Here is a 9,056-nt window from a genome sequence, read left to right as displayed (position 1 = left end):
TTTTGACATTTTTCACAATAACGCTAAACTGGCAACAGTATAAAATCTGTTCACCACTGTCAGTTGGACACTGGAGCTGGAGAGATGCTCAGCATTTAAGTGCACTTGGCTGCTCTTCCAGAGGACTCAGATTTGACACCCAGCAACCACATGGAAAGCTCACAGCCACCTGTAACTCCCAGCTCCGAGGTACCCTGCACCTTCTTCTGGCCTCCAAGGGTACCTGACCTCACATGACAGACACAGATGAAAAGATGACCAAATTGTGGCACAGTCGTCAACGGGATGCTACACAGCAAAATAGTAAAATGTCAGTGTATGCTGGTATCTGAGTCTCGTCCTGTGTTGAGCAAAGACATCAGCCGCCAGAGAATGCACTGCAAGAGCCAACAGGGTTTAAGATGGGAGCAATGTGGGCAGATTTGGAGTGGCTGCTGCCTGTGGGGCACTAGACTTTGACTGAAAGGAAGCAAGGCACCTGTCAGGTGCAAGTGTGCAGTGACTGCACAGGTGTACATTTATCGGACTGGACGTTTAAAGCAGGTGTCCCTTCTTGTACTTCCATAAAATGAAAAGGACTATGGGATAGCACTGATGGAGAACTGGAAAGTAGACAACACACTAGAAAGCAAATGTGGACATGGTGAAGGAAGGAGTCACAGTTCATGAGGCTGATGCTTGGGGACTTGGAGGAAGCCATAAGAACATCACCCTAGAGAAAAAGAAAAAGAAAGGGCTAAACCTAGCCTTCCTCTGATGAGCATGCAAATGTACTTTCTTTGCAGTTTTATCTTATATTTAAGAGACATTAATTCTTTTTTACTTTGCTTTGTTTTGTTTTTTATTTTTTATTTTTATTTATTTATTTTTTTTGAGACAGGGTTTCTCCGTGTAGCCCTGGCTGTCCTGGAACTCACTTTGTAGACCAGGCTGGCCTCGGACTCAGAAATCCACCTGCCTCTGCCTCCCAAGTGCTGGGATTAAAGCCAGCAGCCACCATGCCCGGCTGGGACAGCCTGTTCTATGTAGCAATTTTAAGCCAGCCAGGGCTATATAGTGACACCTTATGTACCCTATGTCAAAAATGAAACAACAAAAAACAAAAAAATAGAAAGGAAGAAGAAGAAAAAAGAATTACCTAAGCGTTATGATCTAGCTTAGGGAAACTTTGCCAAAGGGCTATTCAATATTGAACACACCTTGTTTATAGAGCATGCTGTAGGGAATGGTCTTCAGAACAGCAGGAAAGTAGAGAAGTAAGTTCTCTCTCGCTCGTTCGCGCTCTCTCTCTCTCTCTCTCTTTTTTTTTTTTGGGGGGGGGGGGGTTGAGACAGGGTTTCTCTGTGCAGCCCTGGCTGTCCTGGAACTCACTTTGTAGACCAGGCTGGCCTCGAACTCAGAAATCCACCTGCCTCTGCCTCCCGAGAGCTGGGATTAAAGGCGTGTGACACCACCGCCCGGCTAGAAGTAAGTTCTCTTACTAAAACACGAAGACACCTCGCTCCTGGAAGATAAATTTATTAGGAAGAGTTTTGTGTGAACAAGGTGTATGTGAAACAGCTTATGGCAAATTGGCTGCTTATGTTAGGGTCTACTGACCCAACACCCTGATGCTGCAAGAAAAGAGAACGTCCCAAATTTGGTCACATGTATAAAATGTTTGCTATCAGATACATAACAAAATTACCATAAGATATGTTTTGTGGACTTATGAGGCCTCAGGCGTCTGTCCTTCCAGGCACTGCCTCCCCTGTTGTCCCCCCCACCCCCAATTCTTCCATGAGGAGGAGGTTGTCACTCTATCAAGTCCTAATTAAGGCCAAGACAAAAGTCTTTCTGAGCCAGCAGTGAATTGTAGAACCATTTAGAACAGGCTTGAATGCCATTCAGTCTACAGCCTGTGGGTAACGGGACTGTGACCCTGCTTGGCAGGGCATGGTCTTCAATATTTCCAGAGAAGGCACACATCTTAGACACTACCACCTTCCCCAGTGAAAAATCTCTCACATCCACCTTGCTGGTCCCAGAGCTCTCTGAAGCATGTGGTGACCTGCCTGGCTAACCACTCCTAGAGTGAGCACACTGACTGGTTTAGGGCATCTTGCTAGCTCAGTGTCGAGATCTAATCTAAGGAACGCACCACACCCACTTACAGCCGGTGGATTCTGGTGGTGTTTTAGAAGAAAGTTGTAACAACACAAACACCACCATGAAAATGATTACTCGATGGGAGACATAATGGCAAGGTTAGTAGACGTGGCTAAGCCTTCCTCTTTGATATTCACTACAGGCAGGTAGTACTGGAAATGATAAAACCTTGGCTGGAATGTGGCTCCCTCGGTAGGGTACTCGCGTAGCGTTCGTGAAGCCCTGGGCTCCATCCCAGCACCAAATAAAACTATTCTTACAGGTGTCGCATGCTTGCAATCCCTGCACAAAAGAGGGCGACGGGAAAGATCAGAAGGTGAAGGTTATTTTTAGCTACAAAGTGAGGTTGAGCACAGTTTGGGGTACACAGGACTCTCTCTAAAAGTGGAGAGTACAGTGGAGAGCTAGAAAGATGGCTCAATGGGTAAGAGCACTTGTTGCTATTACAGAGGACTGGGTTGAGTTCCCAGTGCCCATATCTGTCAGTTCACAACTACCTGTAACTCCAGTTCCAGGTGATTTTATGTCCTCTGGAAGTACCTCACACACAAACACATAAATAAAAAGTAAATGAAATAAAACAGGAAAGAGAGTTGCAGGAACATCTGATGTTTTCTTAATGCATTCTTGCTTTTAATAAGAGGGGTTTGAAGAAAATGGAGAAATAAGTTATAAATTCCAGTGATCTCTAAAGACACTTCACGGATTAGCCCCGCCTCCGACGTTCACCAAATGCTAAATCTCCTTCTGTACTTTACCTACTCCAGAGTTTCTAACCTGAAGGATTTCAAGGAAAGCCCAAACCTGGCGGGTTAAGACATAGAGTCACCGGAACACTCCTGCCCCCTGGTGGCAATGCTCAGAACTGCGTGGACAAGGCGGGAGGTGCTCGCGCTAGGGGGTTGGGGGGCGATAATATGTGGAAACGGTGAAAAGAAAACCACGAAATAAATGGTTAATTTTCTTGCTTCCCCGGTGCTTCCTGTCCATCAGTGTCCACTACACCCAGGAGGAAGTGTCAGAAGCCGTCCACCTACTCACAGGAATTGCAGTTCCTCTGTTTTATTTTTTATTTTTGATGCTTTAGTGAACTTTAATATGTGGAACATATCCACGTCTTCCTGCCATTAGGGGATATTATCAAAGTCCAAGCCTTGGGAGAGGTACAGAATCCAGCCAACAGCAATTTATAAGAGCAGGCCTACGGGGGCATGGGCAAGTGAAGAGACAGGAAAAGAATTCAAGATTGAACAAAGCTGTAAATTGATTAATTGAGTTTAATTAAGGGGAAAAGCAGTTGGGTTTTGGAAGTTCCGCCAACCATGTTAGGTGGAAAGGAGCTTGAAGAATTAGGCTCAGGGGAAGGGCATTACAACTCCAACCCCGTTGGCAGGTCATTTCTCTTCTTTTAAAAGCTCAGTATTGGACTTGTATATGGGAATGGGAGAGGGAGGCAAACCAGGGAGGGACAGAAGTAACACAAAGAGTCTGGAGATGGGATTTAGGTAAACCGAAAGGGCGGGAGCCAAGTCTTTGCATTTAAATGGTGAAGCCCTACTCTGGCACAGTCCTTCTGCAGCTGGCTGCAGTCCTGGGACTTGCGTGTATGGTGGGTGGGGTAGGTGATGGGAAGGGTTTAGAATCTGCTGTCAGTCGGCAAGTTGCTTTCGCAAGTTAGTCCTGGATCCCATCCCGAAGCTCTTTCCGGGTTACCACTGGCTCCTCCCCCCCCTTTTGCTAGGGTATCCAGGTCATATGTGATGGTTAGTCTTTGTTTTCAAGACAGGGTTTCTCTGTGTATTCCTGGCTGCCCTGGGATTCACTCTGTACACTAGGCTGACCTCGAACTCATTGAGATCTGCCTGCCTCATCTTTCCGAGTGCTGGGAATAAAGGCGCGTGCCACCACCGCTAGGTATGATGGTTAGTTTTATTCGTCAATTTGACCCAATCTAGAATCGCCTAGGAAGGGAGTCTGAAGGCGGAGCTGCCTACATTAAGTTGGCCCTCAAGCTTGTCTGTGAGGGATTTTCTTTTCTTTTTTTCTTTCTTTTTTTTTTTTTTTTTTTTTGGTTTTTCGAGACAGGGTTTCTCTGTATAACCCTGGCTGTCCTGGAGCTCACTTTGTAGACCAGGCTGGCCTCGAACTCAGAAATCTTACTAGAGGTGGGAAGACTCCCTTCCAATGTGGGCGGCACCGTTTCCTGGGCTGGGCGCCCGACAGTAAAGACTGGGCTGAGAAGCGTGCGTGAGTACCTTGTTCTGGTTATCATGTGACCAGCTGAGCTCTTGGAAGCCTCTGCCACCGGAACCTCCATGGACTGTAGTGTAGCCTGAGGTTGTGAGCTAGAATAAACGATCTCCTTAATTGTTTTTTGTAAGGACACCTTATGGAAGGAATAGAGAGGAATTTAATCCAGTATGCCACGGCACAGATGCTCCACCATTGATTTCGCGATGTCTTCCTGGAGGCCACGTGAGTTGTTTACAGGGGCTCCCTGCTGTTCGAGTTCGCTTCTCACTCCTTTTCAGCTCAGGATCCTCTCGCTGGAGGAACACAGTGCTTCCCCATTTTAGCATTGGAGCTCACTTCCTATTGAGCAAAGCTTCCTCCTGGGGTCAGTTCTTGCCGCGCCCTGCAGGAGCGAGCAATTTTTTCCACAGAAAGAAGAAGTAGATTAATCTGCCCCAGGCCTAAGTAAACACACCCATTTCCCGGATGGCTGCACTCTGCCTCTCCCTGTAGTACTCCAGCTTAAGTGCTGCTCGGTTGTACTAATGCTTCTGGCAGCAGACAGGCCCCTCCCATGGAATCATTTTACCACCGCGTTACTGGCCCAGTGTATCCTCCAGTTTTCTGGGGTCAGCAATGCTCATTCCTCTGCATTCTAAATAGATAAATATACCTTTGAGAATAAACCAGAACCTAGTCAGGGTTTCTCTGTGCAGCCCTGGCTGTCCTAGAATTCATTCTGTAGACGACACTGCCTCCCAAGTGCTAGAATTAAAGGCGTGCACCACCACCTCCTGGCTCAACCCGGTCTCCATCTTAAAGTGAGTTCCAGGACAGCCAGGGCTATACAGAGAAACCTTGTCTCGAAAATCCCTCACAGACAAGCTTGAGGGCCAACTTAATGTAGGCAGCTCCGCCTTCAGACTCCCTTCCTAGGCGATTCTAGATTGGGTCAAATTGACGAATAAAACTAACCATCATACCTAGCGGTGGTGGCACGCGCCTTTATTCCCAGCACTCGGAAAGATGTGCTTAAAGGCTTTAGCCTCCATCAGTCCTTCTTCTGTGCAATCTCTTTAGTGACAATGCCTTCTACATGCCCAGTGCCTGCATAAGGGTGAACCTGGGAGCCACGATGTCCAAGGGTTGTGACTGTGGGACGGTTTGAATGGAAGGTTGGATCTGATAGAATTACGTTATTATGAGTGTTTCAGAGAGCCACAGTGGGATTGTGGTGGAGTTAACAGAATGATGGATTGTGGGTTTCCAAAACTGAAGAACAAAAGCCTAGCACAGTGGTTGGGGGGGAGGTTGCAGGGGGGGGCGGGGGCAGAGGGTGTGGCGGTGGTGGTGGGGGGTGAGGACTGCTAGATAGCAGAGTCTCAGTCCTACCCCTTGGCTCATGAATCAGAATCCCTGAGACAGGGATCTCTCTGTGCTGTGATGGTGAGTCTGACCATCCTCAAGATTGCAATCCACGGGCTGGTGAGATGGCTCAGTGGGTAAGAGCACCCGACTGCTCTTCCAAAGGTCCAGAGTTCAAATCCCAGCAACCACATGGTGGCTAACAACCATCTGTAATGAGATCTGGCGCCCTCTTCTGGAGTGTCTGAAGACAGCTACAGTGTACTCACATATAATAAATAAATAAATCTTTAAAAAAAAAAAAAAAAAAGATTGCAATCCACTAGCTTGAGTTAGAGGCTTGAAGGTCGTGTCTTGAGAAAGCAGTCTGTTTTGTACTCAGAAGTCTGAGAAGGTGTGAGACAGGTTGATAATGGCTCTCTCACTCTCTGCACTGGGCAAGCCCCAGTGAGATGACTCGGTGGATAGGGGACCAACTGCCAAGCTGATTCCAGTCTGAATCATGAATCTGCCTGGAGGAAGGAGAGACCTGAGAGGGGTCTTCTGATGTTCTTCTCCATCCCCACTTTTAATTAAATATTTAATTTAAATTAATTAAATTAAATGAATTAGTTTTATTTTTATTAAAAATAAAACTGTTACCCGTGTAAGAGCTGATGAGTATTCTATTAATTCAGGAGGTTTTTTGTTTTTGTTTTTTTGGTTTTTCCTCAGGGATGACCAATCATACAGATGTGATTGTGATGCTGAGGCCAGAGCCTGTAGTGTTACAGGAGAAGGTGCCAGGCTCGGCAGCAGACAGCCAAAGGCCTAGGATTTGGAAGAAGGGAAAGCAGAACCGTTGGGCCCTTCCCTATGGGATGCCAGGTTTTCAGCCTGAGAATAAAATAAAGTCAGAGGCGGGAAAGAACTCCAAGGATAAAAAGTTGGGAAGCTATTGAGCATACATTTCGGGGTTTTTTTTGTTGTTGTTGTTGCCATTTGTTTGTTTTTCTGGTTTTTGGGGACAAGTTTCTCTGTGTAGTCCTGGTTGTCTTTGAACTCAGAGATCCACTTGCCTCTGCCTCCTGAGTGCTGAGATTACAAGCATGCACCTCCAAGCTTGGTTTGAACATAATTTTCTTTCTTTCTCTCCTCCTCTTGCTCCGGCTCCTTCCAGCCCAAATATTTTTTAATATGTTTCTCATTATAGGTGGTTGTGAGCCACTATGTATGTGGTTGTCTGGGATTTGAACTCATGACCTCTGGAAGAACAGTCGGCACTCTTCACTGCTGAGCCATCTCACCAGCCCAAGCATAATTTTCTATAAAATGTGACTTGGTCATACAGTGTTCTAATTCTATGAAACTGATTTGCATACAGGGGCTCCTTTGGGCTTGCGTCTTCTCCTCCTCAGCCTTTCAGGATCTGTGGTAGGTGATGGCGTCAGTGGTGACATCAGCAAAGACTGACCTTGCCTCACCTGCTTTGTCTGCTGCACTGACAACCGAATGATATTTTTATGGGCAGTCCTTCCTACTGAAATGTGAGCTTTCTCATCCTCTGTGTTCCCATTTACAGAGACAGCGCTTGGCATCCTGTCAGTGCTTGAAATGATTTAGACGAATAAAAAACGACTCTAACTCAGATTATGAAAAGGCATCTAGAGGCTGAGCGAGGCTTCCCATGGATGTCAACCGAGGCACATTGATTATGTCATCAAACAGATGACAGCCTTGTGCTACAGGATGAAAGGCTCGCTTTGATAGGTTAAAAAACAAATACTGCCCTCTGCTGGTAGGTTTGTTTCTTTCACATTCTGTTTTAGCAGCAATAAACATTCTGCTTCTGGTTGGTGTTTGTTTGTTTGTTTTGGGGTTTTTGAGACAGGGTTTCTATGTAGCCTTGGATGTCCTGGAACTCGCTCTATAGACCAGGCTGGCCTTGGACTCTGGGATCCACCTGCCTCTGCCTGGTGAGTGCCACCTTTGCCTGGCCTGCATTCTGCTTTTCTTTGTTATGTATACAGCATTCTGCCTGCATATGTGCCTGCAGGCCAGAAGAAGGCATCAGATCCCATTACAGAGGGCTGTGAGCCACCATGTGGGTGCTTGGAATTGAACTCAGGACCTCTGGAAGAGCAGCCAGTGCTTTTAACCGCTGAGCCATCTCTCCAGGCCCACATTCCTGCTTTTCTTAGGTAAAAATATAGTGGGTATTGTGGTTCCCAGCTTCCAGCAGCTGAGAAGCTGAGACATGAGGCCTACTGAGGACAGCCTCAGGTACAGTGAGATGCTGTCTCAAAAAAGGAGGCTGGAGAGATGGCCCAGTGGTTAAGAGTGGTTAACAGAGGACCTGGGTTCAATTCCTAGCATACACATGATGGCTCACAACTGTCTGGAACTCCAGTCCCAGAGGATCCAAGGCCCTCTTTAGATCTCCAAGGGCACAAGGCACATATGTGGTTCACATGAATATATGCAGGTACTTATGCATTCATGCACATTAAATAAAGAGATAACTACATTTATCTACATAAAAAAATGTAGTTAAAGAGCTGGAGAGAGAGCTCAGCGGTTAAGAGCACTGAATGCTCTTCTAGAGGTCCTGAGTTCAATTCCCAGCCACCACACGGTGGCTCACAGTCATCTGTAATGGGATCTTTCCTTACAAGCTGCCAGTCCCACCTTAGGGTAGGGTGTATGTGGTGGAGAGAACAGGAGAAGAGGAAAGGGAGGAGATTAGAGGGCCTGGATACAAGGAGCCTTGAGGATTGTATTAAGGTTTATTTTCTTCCCTCACTTGGCCTCATTTATTGCTCGAGCTGTAGCTGGCCTGCCTTTGCCTCCCAGGCACTGGGATTACAGGTATTACCATGTCTATCTAAAAATTATCAATTTCATTTTTTAAAAACAACTGATACGTGTACACACACTAATCTTCCCATCAGTGTGGTATCCTTTTAGAAATTTTATCTCCTCTATTTCTGTACTTCATTATCAGAAACAAAAGATACCTCTGTCTTGTTGAAGACAGGATTTCAGTGTGTAGGGTAAGCTAGTCTTGAACTCTGATTCTCCTGCCTTACTTAGTGCAGAGTACTTTGGTTTCAGGCATGTGCCATCATACTAAAGCTAATGTTGGACTGATCAAACTATAAAAACTCTCTAGCACCTAGCATATAACTGGGAAGAGGACAATGTAATTAAGAAATATTTAATAGGGGGCTGGAGAGATGGCTCAGTAGTTAAGAGCACTGCCTGCTCTTCCAGAGGTCCTGAGCTCAATTCCCAGCAACCATTTGTAATGGGATCTGATGCTCTCTTCTGGT

This window comes from Mus caroli, unplaced genomic scaffold (assembly GCF_978045245.1).
Source record: "Mus caroli unplaced genomic scaffold, Mus_caroli_1 scaffold_17, whole genome shotgun sequence".
In the NCBI taxonomy this organism is placed as follows: Eukaryota; Metazoa; Chordata; class Mammalia; order Rodentia; family Muridae; genus Mus; species Mus caroli.
Note: the sequence above shows the minus strand (reverse complement) of the source record.